The sequence below is a fragment of the Helianthus annuus genome, chromosome 6, assembly GCF_002127325.2.
Source record: "Helianthus annuus cultivar XRQ/B chromosome 6, HanXRQr2.0-SUNRISE, whole genome shotgun sequence".
In the NCBI taxonomy this organism is placed as follows: Eukaryota; Viridiplantae; Streptophyta; class Magnoliopsida; order Asterales; family Asteraceae; genus Helianthus; species Helianthus annuus.
In genome coordinates, this window is record NC_035438.2 from 69,994,377 (window position 1) to 70,012,919 (window position 18,543).

Here is an 18,543-nt window from a genome sequence, read left to right on the forward strand (position 1 = left end):
GATGATAGACATTGACGTTAGGGCACCAACTTACTTTAGTCAGTGGTCGATAAGGTAAACGGGTCTAGTGGTTCACATGGGGAAGCCCCCACAGATTATGGACATGGTTTGGGAAACAAAGATACTGGTTAACTCGTGGTTTACGAAACAACTTATGGTTTTCAAAACAAACTGGTAAAACTAAACAACCAACTGTGAACTCGCTCAACTTTGTTGTTGATTCGTTGTTACATGCCTTGCAGGTCTATATGCTTATATTATTTGGAACTTGCTGTCTGGGAAGCTGGAGTGGTCATGGGTCGACGAGATACATGGAATCTCAATACAAGCTCAATGGTTTATGTACTCTTGGTTTACTAAACACTTAACAAATGATTTATGCTTCCGCTGTATACACTGAATGATATGTAACGTTTGTAACGCTTTATGTTAATAAATGTAAGTTTTCTTTAATTATAATTATGAGTTCTTGAGTGTCGATCTACTCGTGTCACACCCCAAAAACGTCGCAGCGGAATATAAAACGTAGTGGTGACGGAAGCTGGTGCCCATTTCTATCTTGATGTTTGATGCATTATTGTGTTGGACATATTAACTTAATTAAAACATAAGTTTTTAAGTATGACGTCCCATAACATGACACAACCACAACATAGTTTAAATTCTCTTTGATCCTTGTGGATCTTATTACATTTGTCCCAGAAAGTTTTAAAATTAGTCCAACATATTTAAGTGACAAAACATGCATCAACAACCACAAGATACGCCATAATTCCCGAAGCCGAACTCAAGTACCTGTAGAACACGTTAAAAATCAAGTGTCAACATAAAAGAAGGTGAGTTCACGTATTCACTTACTACCAATTTTATTTCAAGGAAACTTTCTGATTAGGTGTTTATTTGAAACATCCATATAAATTTTAGAAAGTCCATTTTACTTCCTTATTAAAAATCCATGGGCCTTCCGCCGGTTCATCGATCCGACAACTGTAATATATATTGCCCAGGTTTTGTATATTAAATTATTGCGTCAACTTTTAGACTCGTATGTTAGCTAGACGATACGAACTATATATTAACCATGCAGGGATAATCAAAGCTAGACAATAAACAGAATTTAAATTCGTCGTTTGACTTGACACGGGGCGACCGGTCACGACCGGGTTGTCAACCCGACAGATCTACCAACAATTCATCGTGTACATTATTTAAATGATTAAACGACATCATGGGCGCAGGGTCCTCTTGTAGAGTAATATGATGTCTGCCTCACATACAATATATATATATCCTATTAACATGACAATTTAATACACGATGTTGTACGAATCCCCTGAAATCCCCACCGAAATGTAAGCCTATGCTGATACTTACTCTTTTGAGACCAAGCAATATTCGTACCAACTACACGGTCGTTTTCCCCCAAACACCGTGCATAATCCCGTTTCCTCCCGAAACATATTTATTCTTCAAAACCATTTCATCCCGCAATATATATATATATATATATATATATATATATATATATATATATATATATATATATATATAAAATTTCCTAAAAATCCATATATTTTCAATGAAAATATATAATTTATATCAAAAGGTATGTTTTATTTCAAAAACATTATTAAACCCTTTTATTGGCGTGTTCTACCCATAATATATATATAAAGCAGTAAAAAGAGGGGTTTAGTGACACTCACCTTTGGGTACGTATTTTAAATAGCGCAATCCCAGTGATTGATTTCTACACGTCCTAATATATATATATATATATATATATATATGAACGATTTTAAATCAATATTCATAACACAAGAATATTAAGTTTCTCCGTTTTCTTAGAATTATCACATAACTTGAGATTTTCTCGAAAAGTTATTATTTTTGATTATGTTGGCACGTTAATATATATATATATACATATATGAGTCCATATATATATTTTTATGATTTTGCTACTTGAATGATTTTATTGGTGACCATTATTGTGTAAATCCGTCAACTCTCCTGTTTATACGCAATATATCTACGATTTGCGCATCGTAATATATATACATAGCCGTTCACATAATTCATCATCAAAACACGCGAAATCTTGTTAACTTATCTATTTTGTCATTTTAAAGCAAATATACATAAAATATATCCTATGTATCAAATTTCATGCTCGACAAACAAGTTACACATTTAACGCGATTTTTACCGTTTCTACCGCACAAAACGCACTAATATATATAATCCAATCTTTAAAATCATGTTAAAACTTAACATATTTCACATTCTCATGTTTTAAATCACATAACACATTTTAACACATAAGGTTTACCCAAAATTTTACCCATACTAGTATACATAGAAAAATGTGTATTTTAGCGATTCGGTAACGTTTTCGAGCGTCGAAAGTCAAGTATGACCAACCAAACACCAAGTAAACTTAAAATTAGTTAAAATAATTATTTTTAAACTAAAAATATCAGTTTACTTACTGATCTAAATCAGTTTTATAAAAATCACTCGAAAATCCGATTTTTGACCGTTTTAACGCATAATTTTGCGTTAAACATTACTATAATCATCCCAACTCGAAACGACTTGATATTTTTAACACAATACATGTCATTTACTGATTAAAATAGTGGTTATAATCAGATTAGTGCAGTTTTTGTGTAACTCACATAAATCATGCGATTTCACGTATTTTACAACTTTTAATGTACCAAGTACAACATGCAAAGCTAGCAAACATTAAGACAAAGTTATATGCCACTAAACACTTTAAAATAACTTTATTTTAGTGTTTATAATCTGATTAAAACTGATTTTCACTAAATCATACTCAAAACACATTATTTCACCTATTCTACAAGTTTCTAAGCCTCATGTATAACATGCAAAGCTAGTAAACCTTATGACAAAGTTTTATATCATTAAACACTTCAAAATAATCATATTTTAATGTTTATAATCTGATCAAATATCATTTTTATCAAATCATGTTCAAATCATCATTTCATGCTTTCATACCATCATGCATGTTCATGTATGTGCATCTAATGCACTCATACAACATCAACATCATTACTTATGATCTGATCATACTCAAGAATATATTAAATCCATGTTTTTACAAATTTTAACCTATATCATTCATCATCACATCATCATTCTTACACAATACAAGTGTTCTTGCATTTATGAGTTTATGACTAAAATTACATGCATGTATTCTATCATTCAAGAATCATTTAACCAAAAATCAAAACACATCTAAATACACATACTCATATAATTTTCGGCCATACATACATGTATATACACACTCATTTTTATTCTCTTTGAAAACCCATTTATTATTACTTTCAAGTTTGTGAAATATTCTAAGATTCAACAGAAACCTTTCACTATTATTTTCAACACTAAGAATCAAGAACACTTTTAAAAAGAATAGTTTTATACCCTCAAGATTCAAGTGGGTTTTTGATTAAAAAGATGATATAAAGCTTGGTTTTTGCTTGAAACTCCTTGGAATCACCTTCAAACATTCAAATGGCCTTGTAATCACCTTAGAATGAGCTTGAATCTCCATGAAAAGATCAAGAATTTTTGAAATAATATGCTAGAGGGGGTGTGTTCGGCTGATTTTTAGAGAGAGAGAGTGTGTTAATGGGTTTTTGAAATGAATTTCTTGAACTTTGAAGAATATTGGTAGTTTTAAGGCAACATGTTATGACACACCTTCATTTTTAACCAATAAAAACATGAGAGAGGAGAGAGAGAAGGTTGCATGGCTGCCAACTCTTCTCCACCTTACATATATATACGAACACACACATACATATACATATACATATATACAAACAAAAACTGGTATTTTACTGGATACCGGGTATTTTATCTAGCGTTTTAAGCCCGTTTTAACGCGTTTTAAATTATTTTTAACGCTCTATAAAAATAAACTCACCAAAGTATTATTGAACAATATTTTGTTTGTCGGGACTGGCTACGTTGCCGGTATTTGGCAGTATGCGTGCTGTGCTACGCGGTACGCGTTTAAAATCGCAAAAATAGAGATTTATGCGTTTTTATTTATTTTTATCATTCGAATGTAATAAACTCATCAAATTATTACTAAAATGATTGTCAGTTGCCTTGACAGGCTGTGTTGACAGTATTTTGTCGGTACATGCGCTGTATTGCACGGTACGCGCTTAAACTCGAAAAATAGAGTTTCTTAGCATTTTAATTTATTCTTCCTCATGAATATGATTAAAATTATTATTCTAATCATAAAAGACTATTTTTAGGATTTTAACACTGATCGGGTGGTCACCGACGTTCGTTTCGCATTTTAACCGTTACGCGATAAGCGTTTATCTTACCGTGGCCAACATAATTTTTACCAGAGTTTAAATTTACCAACTCATTAAATTTCACATATAAACATCATAATCAGTCAAATATGGCCTTTTATCTATTCACAACACGTGTTACAATTGTACGGTACGGCCTGAAAAGCCGGGTGTCACAGTCTCCCCCTGTTTAGGAAATTTCGTCCCCGAAATTTTTACTCTACAGGTTTTGTTTTCACACTGGGTGGAAACAGCAAAAACAAGTTCAATGAATATAGTCTTATAGTTTCTGCGAGAAACTTTGATTCTTACAAAGAATCTTCGTAGACCTATATTACATACACTCTCAATTGTAATATCCGAAAAAATACATATTATACAGAAATAAAAAAATAAGAAAAAATGGTTGTATTTTAAATTTAACAGTTAAATAAAATGGTGGATGAATTAAATGAATTTGCGAAATAAATAATTGTTGAAAGATTTTTTTTTCTTTTAATTTTCAATATAGTTGTTTATTTATTTAGTTAATCAATCAATTTAATTAATTTAAAATTTATATATATAATCTAGTTAGTTTGTTAGAATGAGTTTTTAGGTTAAATTAAGTTAATAACCAAGTTAGTCAAGTTATATTAGTTAAGGGGGTCAAACTATAATATTTTGAAACCTTTCATGTAAATGAGACACTTGATGTTGAAGAACCAAATTTGCCGCCCAAAAACGAGTGACAGTATATTTCTTTTTTTTTCTTTCAACCCTTCCTAATTTTTGCTATGATTGAGAGATTGTTCCGCGTTTCCATTTTCGAATGAATCAAGAACCTAGTCTCCATTTCAAATAAAATGCACCAACCGACACCTTTATGTATTTCGGAAGTTTTCGGATTTCCAAAACAAGATTGAAACAATGATATAATAGATATACCAGGCCATTTCGACATAACCACTCAGCCACAACCTCTTTCCAAACCATAAGCACCTTCGCCGTAGTCGGGATCTCACCAGAGCCACAGAACACACCGGAGTTTACGTCGTAACTCGAAGACGTCACCGTGAACAATCGGAACTCGTGTTCTTTCTACGTATTCGGTATAACTTTCTGATCTTTTTTTTTCCTCGTTTAATTCTCGTTTTGAATACTTGTTCGACGTTAATATTCTATCGAACATCCTCCTTCGATCAGCCATACAGCCACCGGAAGCTCATCATTGCACTCCGTTGTGACAACCGCCGCCCTTTTGACTAACGATTCAGGTACCGAATGCGATTGCATCTTTCTTTTCAATTCGGTTTCAGTGCCAATTTTATTTTAGAGTTGGTAATCTTGTTCCGGTAAACCAACCGTTATATTTTTAGGAATCTAGTTCGTATATTATTAATTGATTCCGACTACCGTAACAGTTCTGATTCGGATTTCCCCATACTGCCGCTCACCTTAGTTCCATTCCGCGCGACCGTCCGAAGCGCTTATTGTGTGTCTCCGGTTACCTCCGTTTAACGCCACCGGTCCCGTCGTTGTAATTCTCCGATCTCGATCAGGTATCAAGTAACATCATCTTCTTCGCCTTGTTTTGATGTAGTACTAATACCAATCTGCTATTTTATCAAACGCTTAAATGTCGTATTTTTATAAATAGAAGAAAACATAATCTGTAACTTCAGTTTAAGAATGGAGATCGCTAGGCCTGGTCTTCACAACATCAAATACATGAGGTCAAAATTTTGAAAACCCACTATACCAAACCACGTAAATGTACATGTACAGTAGCATTTGGAAATGAATTTCTATTAGTTCTTCTTTTAGTATCTCTAGCATGATAACCACCTAGCTACTGTACATATTTGTTTACTTTGTTTTATAATAATAAAGGGGAAAATATAATCATAATAATTGTTTGCAACTAAATGACAATTGACATAAGTTTTGTATTATAAGATAATAAAATTTTTAAGCTCAAGAGTACATAATAAATAAAGATCCCTAAAACCTTTGGTCGCCGGAAATTCCTTAACAACCTAATCAAATAATGTTCATAAAACTGATTTGGGTTATAACGGGACTATAGGTCTTTGGCTATTGTGGACGACTAGATTTAAGACGATTTGATTTTGCTTGCTAACAAGGTACGGATTCTGTTTCGTTTACATCATAGTATAATTTTATTTTCGTTACTCTTGGTACGAATTCTTTGGTCTTCTCATCAGAGTATTTTTTTTATGTTTCTATCATGTGCGTTACTTTGAAGTACGAATTTTGTTTATTTCCATCAATCGTCTCATATCCGTATTGTACATTTGATAAGTTTCATTATAGCATGCAATATACCATAGTAATTGTAATCATTGTTGCATGTTCTCGTTAGCATTATGTTCAGTAGTTGCCTGTAAATGGCTTTAGTTTTTGTACTCTGTCACCCGAGCATGTTTGGTTTGATTTGGTTCGGTTTGGTTTGGTTCGGTTCATTTTGGTTTGGTTTGTGGAGATGGAATAATGGGTGCACACCGCATTCACTGTCTCATAGGTGCATGGACTAGCTAGCTGTGTACCTTTTTGGTTGTTTAGGCTCGTGGGGGCTTCCGTCTGACGTGACTTAATTTATTTTTAAGTGTAGGCACGTAGTGTGACATCTATATATGTTTGATATGTTTCTGATTTTGCCATGATATGTTTCGATATGTGTTCGTTTATGTTCCAGTCAAATATTGGGTTATACCTCGGACTCTGTTCAGTTTTGTTTCCGTAGAAGTTTGGTTTCTGATCTGAAATAAAGTCTGTTTGAATTTCATATTTTTTTTCTTTATGTATGTTCTTTACTTGTACTGTTGATTTCTCCGTTACTGAGCAACCTTTGGCTCAGTCGTAGTTTTCTTTGTTGTGTTGTCTTTTTTGTTGTCAGGTAATCAGGGGAACTTGGGGAACCAGTGATGATGAGAGTAAAATATGGTTCAAGAATAAAGAATTTGTTTATTTCAATATTCAAATTAATTAAGACGTAGGATTTCTTGGTCTATTTTAAGACTTTTGTTTATCTTTCGAACTCAACTTTTCTTCATTAAATGGGTTATGTTTGGTTTTTGATATCTGTAATAGTGACACGTCAGCCCTATCCGGGTTGGGGTGTTACACTCAATTCCTAATCTCACATCTCAACGCTTTCCACCCTTTCCAAGGTTCAACATTTACAAGCACTTAATCAAGAAGATTAAGTCAAAACTCCACCAATTCGGGTTCTACATACGTATATCTACATATACATTGCCTCATACCTAAGATTGTCTGAGTTTACACCCGATTGATCCAACTCGAGATGGGCTCTCGAAAGAATCAAATCTCATAAACTCATCTTCCTGCCTTCTTGCATTCATTTCAGATATTCACAAATCGCCAAATCAGTAAATCGCATACACGACTAGAATGTTGTAGTCTCCTGTCCGGTTATTAGCATAACTCTCTTCTAGCTATACGTACTGCTTCTACGGTGTTTCGATAAACTTCCGTTTATCTTCCCAATAAATCTCTATAAAGAACAAAAATAGTGTATTATCCATTATACACTTTCTCAACTGAACCCAAACAATACATCATGTACACTACTCCATCCTTATGGTAGCTTGAGCCTATAAGCGACTGATCCAACTCAAGATGGGCTCTTGAAAGGACCTAATCATTGTGACTCAGCTCTTCTTTTCTCTGCTAAACCTAATAGCACTTCTGCAAGATAACTCCTTCATCAGAACCAAATCTTCAATCTGGAATCGCAATAGTTCCTTCAATTGTCCACGTAATCCTTCTGTTGATCAATTGGCGACTTTTAACCTTCCCTCAATCCAGGCAGATCCTGTCGCTGGTTTCCTAGATAACTCGGGTCTGGTCAATTGTCCTTTGTCATGTTAGCTCAACAAAATGGTGATCAACACTTCCATCCACGCAGGGCTTCAAACGGAGCAACCTGAATATTAGCGTGTTAACTATTATTGTAAGATAACTCTGCCAAGGGCATGTGAGTATCTTAACTTCCTTCGGAGTCCATCATACACGCTCCCAACTTTTCTTTCAAGGGTCCGAAAAGCTTCCTACTATCTCGATGTCCAATCAATTCCCCTTTTCCTTTTAGGGTTATTAGTGTCGAAGGCTGCACTAATTTAGGGAAATTCTTAATAATTCTCCGGTAGCACCTAGCTAGTCTCATGAATCGTCATACTCCCGACAGGGTCTTTGGCGCTTCTCATCATTCGATCATTCTAATCTTAGACTGATCTACATGCATGCCTTCCTTATTCCTCAACAACTCCATAGTCAACTTCAAATGTTACTCCTGATTCTCCTTGGCTCGCGTGTAAGCAAGTATGTCGTCGATGAATATTATCACGAATTCATCCGATTAGGGTTTCCATACCCTGTTCACTAGATCCATGAATATAAATGGCGCATTAATTTAGTCAAAAGGCAAGACTAATAATCTTGTAATGGCCATATCATGTTCGAAAAACAGTCCTCAGCATATCTTCATCAGCAACCTTCAACTGATGATATCCCAATCGTAGATCGATCTTCGTGTAGCAGCTGGATCCCAGTAGCTTGGTCGAACAAATCGTCAATCCTCGGTAAAGGGTACCAATTCTTGGTAGTCAACTTGTTCAGCTCTCGGAAATCCTCTCACATCCTGAAGGATCCATCCTTCTTCCTCTTTAACAAAACAGATGCACCTCAAACGAAAAGCTTGATCGAATGAAACCCTTGTCTAATAGCTCTTAAGGCTGATTCGACAGTTCCTTCATCCCAACGGTGCTTAATCTACAAGGAGATAGTGCAAATGGGTGCAGCACCGGGTACCAGATCGATTCGGAATTCGATCTGTCTCGCAGGGGGGGGGCAATCCAGGTAAGTCTTTTTAGGAAAACTTCTGGATAATTGCGAACAATAGGAATCTCTCCGATATTCCTACATTTGGCCTTCATATCCACCACGTTAACAAAGAACGCAGGATAGCCTTTTCACAACAACTTGAGCATCCTCAAAACACTGACGACTCTCAACCATCAACACTCGACACTCGACACTCGATATTCGACACTCGATCGGTCGTTGTGGACATCTTTCGCCTCTCCACTATCATCAGGACGGGGTATCCTAGCTAGCTTCTTCAAGCGATAGTCCCTACTTCGCTCTTAGATAATCAATTCATTCTCACATCCGCGTCAAGGCTCCCCAGCTCCACTGGAAATATATCAATACTAGAACTACGATCACCTAACTAAATACTACAACCGCAAGCGACCTCATTAGTTTCCATCAACTTACCAATTACTAGTTCTATCGGGCACTTTATACTAAGCTTACTTGTAGGTGAACACAAGAATGGTTCAAAGTTTTTCGAACAAAACTCAAGCCAGCTTTGGTAGTAAAAGTATGAACATAGATTGGTTTTTTGTTCGAATCATACTGGTAATAACAACAAGATCGTCTCGTGCCTTCCCAGCGTTTAGCTCGAACGCTCTGCCCTTGGCATCCAGACTCTTCATTTTCAGACAATCTCTCTCGAAATGTCCTTGCTCACCACACTCGGAGCATCCCTCGAGTGTACCTCCCTCTGATGTATTCTTAGCATAGCACTCGTGAGTCAGATGTCTAGTCCGACCACCTCTGGCGCACTTTCACCGCTCATCCTCGTGAGTCTTCTTCTCAAAACTACTCCTGCCATCCCTTGCATTATCCTTTTCCAACTCTCTAGGTTTAGCTACGCACGTTTTCTCCAATCTGCGTTCCTCACCACGCTTCTCATCGGTATCTTTCCTCAAACACTCAGACTTTCACTTTCGCGAATCCCCAGATCTAGGCTCGGAATGCGGAATTATTCGAATGGTCGACCCGTTGTGACGGCCCGACATCACGCATACCGTTGCCATGTCATTACATACGGCATCAGTAAATGATCTTGGGTTACAACCCTGGATTGTTTTATGTGTACATCTATGTACTGTTCACAAAGTTAATGGAAATTCAGAATTACGCTCCGATTATATCATAACACATGAACTATTAAAACTTTCCGATCATTATATCACCTGAAGGGTTTCCGATTCTGTGTCCCACCAAAACCATGCCCGTGAGCACCACATCCACGTTCCTGGCCATCATTTTGGTTAGCATCGCACTGTTCCATGGTAGTATTAACATGTTGGGCTATGAGTTGTGCCAACTCCTCTGGGGTTATAGGTAGTCCAGAACCCTATCTCGCTTTTGGCGGCATTTCGTCGTTGCTATTATTTATAACAATAATAATCACATAAGACGATAACCAAAATAATTCGATCATTAAATGGTAGTAGACCAAACATTACGCATGTATAATATCCACATATTAATGAGAACAATTCTTAAACCAAAAGAAACCCATTTGATATTTATACCAGAAATTTACAAGGCTTGTTTCTAGCACTAAGACTAATCAAAATTCGGCGTGTCTACATCAACACCCGTAACAAGTCTATATGAAATTTCCTCCTAAATATCTAAAAATTTGGCATGCAAGCCATAAATAGGGTTCATCAAATGAGACATACAAAACAAACAACAGAAACAACCAACAACTAACGCTTCAATTCCTGGAAGTCCAACATCTTCCTAGCCAGCTTTTCTAGCTCATCATGACAGTCCATATGTCCCTCTGAGTCCTTCATCGTCTCCATGCCTCCGCGTAACGTGGCGAACTGACGATCATAGTAAGAGCGATTGATCCAAATCTCCTTCTGCTTCTTCAAAGCGGACGCTGTCTCAGCTCTTGAAGTCGATGCGATCTCTCCAACGGGTCAAGTCCTCTTCCTACGGCGAGTGTATACTAAAAGAGGTGTAGCAAAACACGTGACTCGAATAGCAGAACAAACAATTCTGTAATGACGGACGAAAGAATCACAAGCGTAGGCTCGACAGCATCAGTGAGCAGGACTACTGATGGCTCTATAGGCCGAGACGTGACATATCGTAACCGTACAAAGTAAGTGTGTGATCAATATGAATAGTAACACATAAGGCCTAAATAAACAGAAAATCACGTATGCACATAAACACATAAGGGTTTTCATACATGATAAATTTTTTCTATGTTTATTTAAAATTCTTGGCTTCGAGAATTTTGGATTTTATATTTCAATCTCCGGTTGAAGTCTAGTGTTTTCCTCCGAAAACATCTAGTTCACTAACAACCAATGGCTCTGATACCAACTTCTGTCACACCCCAAAAACGTCGAAGCGGAATATAAAACGTAGTGGTGACGGAAGTCGGTGCTCATTTCTATCTTGATGTTTGATGCATTATTGTGTTGGACATATTAACTTAATTAAAACATAAGTTTTTAAGTATGACGTCCCATAACATGACACAACCACCACATAGTTTAAATTGTCTTTGATCCTTGTGGATCTTATTACATTTATCCCAGAAAGTTTTAAAATTAGTCCAACATATTTAAGTGACAAAACATGCATCAACAACCACAAGATACGCCATAATTCCCGAAGCCGAACTCAAGTACCTGTAGAACACGTTAAAAATCAAGTGTCAACACAAAGGAAGGTGAGTTCATGTATTCACTTACTACCAATTTTATTTCAAGGAAAACTTTCTGATTAGGTGTTTATTTGAAACATCCATATAAATTTTAGAAAGTCCATTTTACTTCCTTATTAAAAATCCATGGGCCTTCCGCCGGTTCATCGATCCGACAACTGTAATATATATTGCCCAGGTTTTGTATATTAAATTATTGCGTCAACTTTCAGACTCGTATGTTAGCTAGACGATACGAACTATATATTAACCATGCAGGGATAATCAAAGCTAGACAATAAACAGAATTTAAATTCGTCGTTTGACTTGACACGGGGCGACCGGTCACGACGGGGTTGTCAACCCGATAGATCTACCGACAATTCATCGCGTACATTACTTAAATGATTAAACGATATCATGGGTGCAGGGTCCTCTTGTAGAGTAATATGATGTCTGCCTCACGTACAATATATATATCCTACTAATATGACAATTTAATACACGATGTTGTACGAATCCCCTGAAATCCCCACCGAAATGTAAGCCTATGTTGATACTTACTCTTTTGAGACCAAGCAATATTCGTACCAACTACACGGTCGTTTTCCCCCAAACACCGTGCATAATCTCGTTTCCTCCCAAAACATATTTATTCTTCAAAACCATTTCATCCCGAAATATATATATATATATATATATATATATATATATATATATATATATATATATAATTTCCCAAAAATCCATATATTTTCAATGAAAATATATAATTTATATCAAAAGGTATGTTTTATTTCAAAAACATTATTAAACCCTTTTATTGGTGTGTTCTGCCCCCAATATATATATATATAGCAGTAAAAAGAGGGGTTTAGTGACACTCACCTTTGGGTGCGTATTTTAAATAGCGCAATCCCAGTGATTGATTTCTATACGTCCTAATGTATGTGTGTATATATATATATATATAGGAACGATTTTAAATCAATATTCATAACACAAAAATCCTAAGTTTCTCCGTTTTCTTAGAATTATCACATAACTTGAGATTTTCTCGAAAAGTTATTAGTTTTTATTATGTTGGCACGTTAATATATATATATGAGTCCATATATATATTTTTATGATTTTGCGACTTGAACGATTTTATTGGTGACCGTTATTGTGTAAATCCGTCAACTCTCCTGTGTATACGCAATATATCTACGATTTGCGCGTCATAATATATATACATAACCGTTCACATAATTTATCATCGAAACACGCGAAATCTTGTTAACTTATCTATTTTGTCATTTTTAGAGCAAATATACATAAAATATATCCTATGCATCAAATTTCATGCTCGACAAACAAGTTACACATTTAACGTGATTTTTACCATTTCTACCGCACAAAACGCACTAATATATACATGCATAATCCAATATTTAAAATCATGTTAAAACTTAACATATTTCACATTCTCATGTTTTAAATCACATAACACATTTTAACACATAAGGTTTATCCAAAATTTTACCCATACTAGTATACATAGAAAAATGTGTATTTTAGTGATTCGGTAACGTTTTCGAGCGTCGGAAGTCACGTATGACCAACCAAACACCAAGTAAACTTAAAATTAGTTAAAATACTTATTTTTAAACTAAAAATATCAGTTTACTTACTGATCTAAATCAGTTTTAAAAAATCACTCGAAAAGCCGATTTTTGACCGTTTTAACGCATAGTTTTGCGTTAAACATTACTATAATCATCCCAACTCGAAACGACTTGATATTTTAACACAATACATGTCATTTACTGATTAAAATAATGGTTATAATCAGATTAGTGCAGTTTTTGTGTAAATCGCATAAATCATGCGATTTCACGTATTTTACAACTTTTAATGCACCAAGTACAACATGCAAAGCTAGCAAACATTAAGACAAAGTTATATGTCACTAAACAATTTAAAATAACTTTATTTTAGTGTTTATAATCTGATTAAAATTGATTCTCACTAAATCATACTCAAAACACATTATTTCACCTATTTTACAAGTTTCTACGCCTCATTTATAACATGCAAAGCTAGTAAACCTTATGACAAAGTTTTATATCATTAAACACTTCAAAATAATCATATTTTAATGTTTATAATCTGATCAAATATCATTTTTATCAAATCATGTTCAAATCATCATTTCATGCTTTCATACCATCATGCATGTTCATGTATGTGAATCTAATGCACTCATACAACATCAACATCATTACTTATGATCTAATCATACTCAAGAATATATTAATCCATGTTTTTACAAATTTTAACCTATATCATCCATCATCACATCATCATTCTTACATAATACAAGTGTTCTTGCATTTATGAGTTTATGACTAAAATTACATGCATGTATTATATCATTCAAGAATCATTTAACCAAAAATCAAAACACATCTAAATACACATACTCATATAATTTTCGGCCATACATACATGTATATACACACTCATTTTTATTCTCTTTGAAAACCCATTTATTATTACTTTCAAGTTTGTGAAATATTCTAAGATTCAACAGAAACCTTTCACTATTATTTTCAACACTAAGAATCAAGAACACTTTTAAAAAGAATAGTTTTATACCCTCAAGATTCAAGTGGGTTTTTGATTAAAAAGATGATATAAAGCTTGGTTTTTGCTTGAAACTCCTTGGAATCACCTTCAAACCTTCAAATGGCCTTGTAATCACCTTAGAATGAGCTTGAATCTCCATGAAAAGGTCAAGAATTTTCAAAATAATATGCTAGAGGGGTGTGTTCGGCTGAGTTTTAGAGAGAGAGTGTGTTAATGGGTTTTTGAAATGAATTTCTTGAACTTTGAAGAATATTGGTAGTTTTAAGGCAACATGTTATGACACACCTCCATTTTTAACCAATAAAAACATGAGAGAGGAGAGAGAAGGTTGCATGGCTACCAACTCTTCTCCACCTCACATATATATACGAACACACACATACATATACATATATATAGATAAAAACTGGTATTTTATTGGATACCGGGTATTTTATCTAGCGTTTTAAGCCCGTTTTAACGCGTTTAAATTATTTTTAACGCTCTATAAAAATAAACTCACCAAAATATTATTGAAGAATATTTTGTTTGCCGGGACTGGCTACGTTGCTGGTATTTGGCAATATGCGCGTTGTGCTGCGCGGTACGCGTTTAGAATTGCAAAAATAGGGATTTATGCGTTTTTATTTATTTTTATCATTCTAAAGTAATAAACTCATCAAATTATTACTAAAATGATTGTCAGTTGCCTTGACAGGCTGTGTTGACAGTATTTTGTCGGTACACGCGTTGTATTGCGCGGTACGCGCTTAAACTGGAAAAATAGAGTTTCTTAGCGTTTTAATTTATTCTTCCTCACGAATATGATTAAAATTATTATTCTAATTAGGGGTGTGCAAAAAACCGAATTAACCGACCCATAACCGAAATAACCGAAAAAACCGAACCAAATGGAAAACCGATGGGTCGGTTTTTAATTTTTTGAAAACCGACAATCATGGGTCGGTTATGGTTTTGTACGTTTCAATAACCGCCATAACCGAACCGACCCGCTAGTTAATAAAGTCATGGTTAACCGACCTATATGCATAACCGATCCAAATCCAACGTAGGGGCGCGCAGGAATACCAAAGGACCATTTTGAATTATTAAACCCAATAAAATAAAATTCTTATTCCAAAATCCAACGTAGGGGCGGTTACTTGATAATATTACTATTAGAGTTCAAAGTTCTAAACTTCTAATCGTACATTCAGTTTTTTGATTTCTCCATCGTCTCCAGTACAGAAGTGAGAGTTCAACTTCAATCTCAAACTGTATTTTTATTAGGTTATTGCTCTACTAAATTTTATGTGATGGTTAACCTATGGATATAAGTGCCACGATGCCTACATCTTGCTATTTTAATAATTTAGTATATGTTCTTTGATGGGGAGCTTGTACTTTGTTTTTACATGTGTATTATTGTATTATATGTTTATAGTATACAAACTTTAATATCTTAACTCTTATGAGTTAAGTAACTAGTTCAAGATTTATTCTGTTAAACACTTCTGTAATCCAGTTTACAAAATATGAAGTCTGTTAGAAATATGAAGTCTATTAGAAAGAATATCCAGTAGCAAAACGGAATATGAAGTCTGTTAGAAATATGAATTTTACAAAATATGAAGTCTGTTATATATCATTTTATTAATATTTATAGATAACTAGCAATAACATCCGCGCGCGTTGCGGCGCGGGTGCATCGCAAACATCGAATGGATTAGTCCAAACGTTATGTAATGAGTTACCCATATGAAAACATGCATTTCGACATATCATAGAAAACGTAACGGGTATAATGAAAAAACTAACACGTACAATCAAAAGAGATTAATTAGAAGTTTTGAAAAAAAGGGAAAAAAACCACAATTTAACTCTACTCGGTTCGAAACAAAATTAACGAAACATTCATAAAATAAGCACGGAAACATATTATATTTGACCTCACTCACTTCCCAAAAAAGTTTACGTTGAAACATACACTAACTCAAATTTATACCTAAGCGTACATAAAAGTATACACGTAAAAAATGTATATTTTAAACAAAAACGTATTATATTTGATCTGACTCGTTTCCAGAAAAAAGTTTACGTCGAATAGAGCAAATCGAATTCATACCGACACGTACATAAAGATATGCACGTAAAAAATATATTTTTTTAAATAAAGGAGGTATAGGGGTAAACACGTTTGTAAATTCATGTCAGGTAGTCCCAATGCCACACCACCAACAATGGAAGAGCTCGTAGAATAAAATATTAAAAAAAGAAAACATAACACTGAACGAAAGACAGACGTAAAATCGTTGAATCACGCACACCCGTTGCGGCATGTTAATGTGAAGAAATTAGACCGAAACGTAAAACGTAGAAAGAAAAAGGTAAGTCGATTTAGGACCCGCACATTAGAACAAATTTGTTAAACGGAGAATAATAGACGCGTTACGACAGGCCTGTCAAACGGAAAACACATACAAAAAAACATTGAACCACACACACGTTCCGGCGTGGTAACTCGCAGAATTTTGAACGAAACGTAAAACGAAAAACTTGCGAAAGATGAAAAATATATAGAGGACCAAAGTTGAAAAATAAAAAAAAGTGTTGGGGTTAAATTGAAAAACATGAAAGTCTTTGGGTTAAAAATAAAAAGTTCAAAGAGGTTAAAATGGAAAGATAAAAACCTTTGGATGATAAATGAAAAATCAATTTTTTTTGAAACACTCCCCATACATATGTTACAAGAACATAAAGCAAGAAAATGTTGCTTATTTATAATAGGGAAATATTGTTTTGAGCTAAATTTAGCTAGACCCAAGTTCATGGTTAACCGACCCATAATCGACTACCATAACCATCAAAACCGCCATAACCGAAACCGCCATAACCGAGCGGTTATGGTTATGACTTTTCCATAACCGACATCTCGGTTATGGTTATGGTTATGACCCAAAACCGACCCAAACCGACCCATGCACACCCCTAATTCTAATCATAACAGACTATTTATAGGATTTTAACACTGATCGGGTGGTCACCTACGTTCGTTTCGCATTTTAACCGTTACGCGATAAGCGTTTATCTTATCGTGTCCAACATAATTTTTACCAAAGTTTAAATTTACCAACTCATTAAATTTCACATATAAACATCATAATCATTCAAATATGGCCTTTTATCTATTCACAACACGTGTTACAATTGTACGGTACAGCCTGAAAAGCCGGGTGTCACAGTCTCCCCCTGTTTAGGAAATTTCGTCCTCGAAATTTTTACTCTACAGGTTTTGTTTTCACACTGGGTGGAAACAGCAAAAACAGGTTCAATGAATATAGTCTTAATAGTTTCTGCGGGAAACTTTGATTCTTACAAAGAATCTTCGTAGACCTATATTACATACACTCTCAATTCCTAATCTCACATCTCAACGCTCTCCACCCTTTCCAAGGTTCAACATGCAAAATGATATTATGATATCGTTAGGCTGTGAAGAATCAGAATGAAGCATCTTCTGTTCACATGCTAAAGTATTGTAGTCTAAAGCAAGCTAGACTAGTATTTGGTTAATTATGGGTCTTGATGGAGACTAATTAACTCTAAACATTCAAATATGTATGAAAACGAAAAGAATTTGTGTACATACAAAGTTGAGGGAGAATTTTCATTTATTATAAGGAAAAGACATGTAACTTTTGAAGAGTTTGTTCGAAAAGCTAATGAGTTGAACTCATTGTCTAGGCTTATTCTAGATGTTAAATTAGAATCATTCTAAGTTGGTGACAAACTTATGACAATGGCATGTGTTGCTTTGGTCAACTCGGAAGCTTATGTAAGCTAATGAAATATGAGTTGAATTCACTGATACAATGAGGTTGATCTTGTTCAATCATATGTGTATAAATGTCGTTATAAGTGAAGTTACAGAAATGTTGGTCAAATGGCAAGAAATGTGGGGGAGGATCCATTTAGAAACAACCCTATAAGGGTATGTAGAAATGGTTTTCATTACCCCATCTGGATGAT

The 18,543-nt window shown here is 34.7% G+C and overlaps 2 long non-coding RNA genes across 2 annotated transcripts; both read right to left on the reverse strand.

Moving 5' to 3' along the window:
- Nucleotides 1-637: 637 nt before the first annotated feature.
- Nucleotides 638-3,703, reverse strand: LOC110864052. Its single transcript, XR_002549577.1, has 2 exons — nucleotides 3,463-3,703; nucleotides 638-795 (listed from the first exon to the last, which is right to left on the reverse strand). It is a non-coding gene; the product is annotated as an uncharacterized LOC110864052 (long non-coding RNA).
- Nucleotides 3,704-11,691: 7,988 nt separating this feature from the next.
- LOC118479919 lies at nucleotides 11,692-14,773 on the reverse strand. The gene is made up of 2 exons (XR_004861532.1): nucleotides 14,545-14,773; nucleotides 11,692-11,890 (listed from the first exon to the last, which is right to left on the reverse strand). It is a non-coding gene; the product is annotated as an uncharacterized LOC118479919 (long non-coding RNA).
- Nucleotides 14,774-18,543: the final 3,770 nt, after the last annotated feature.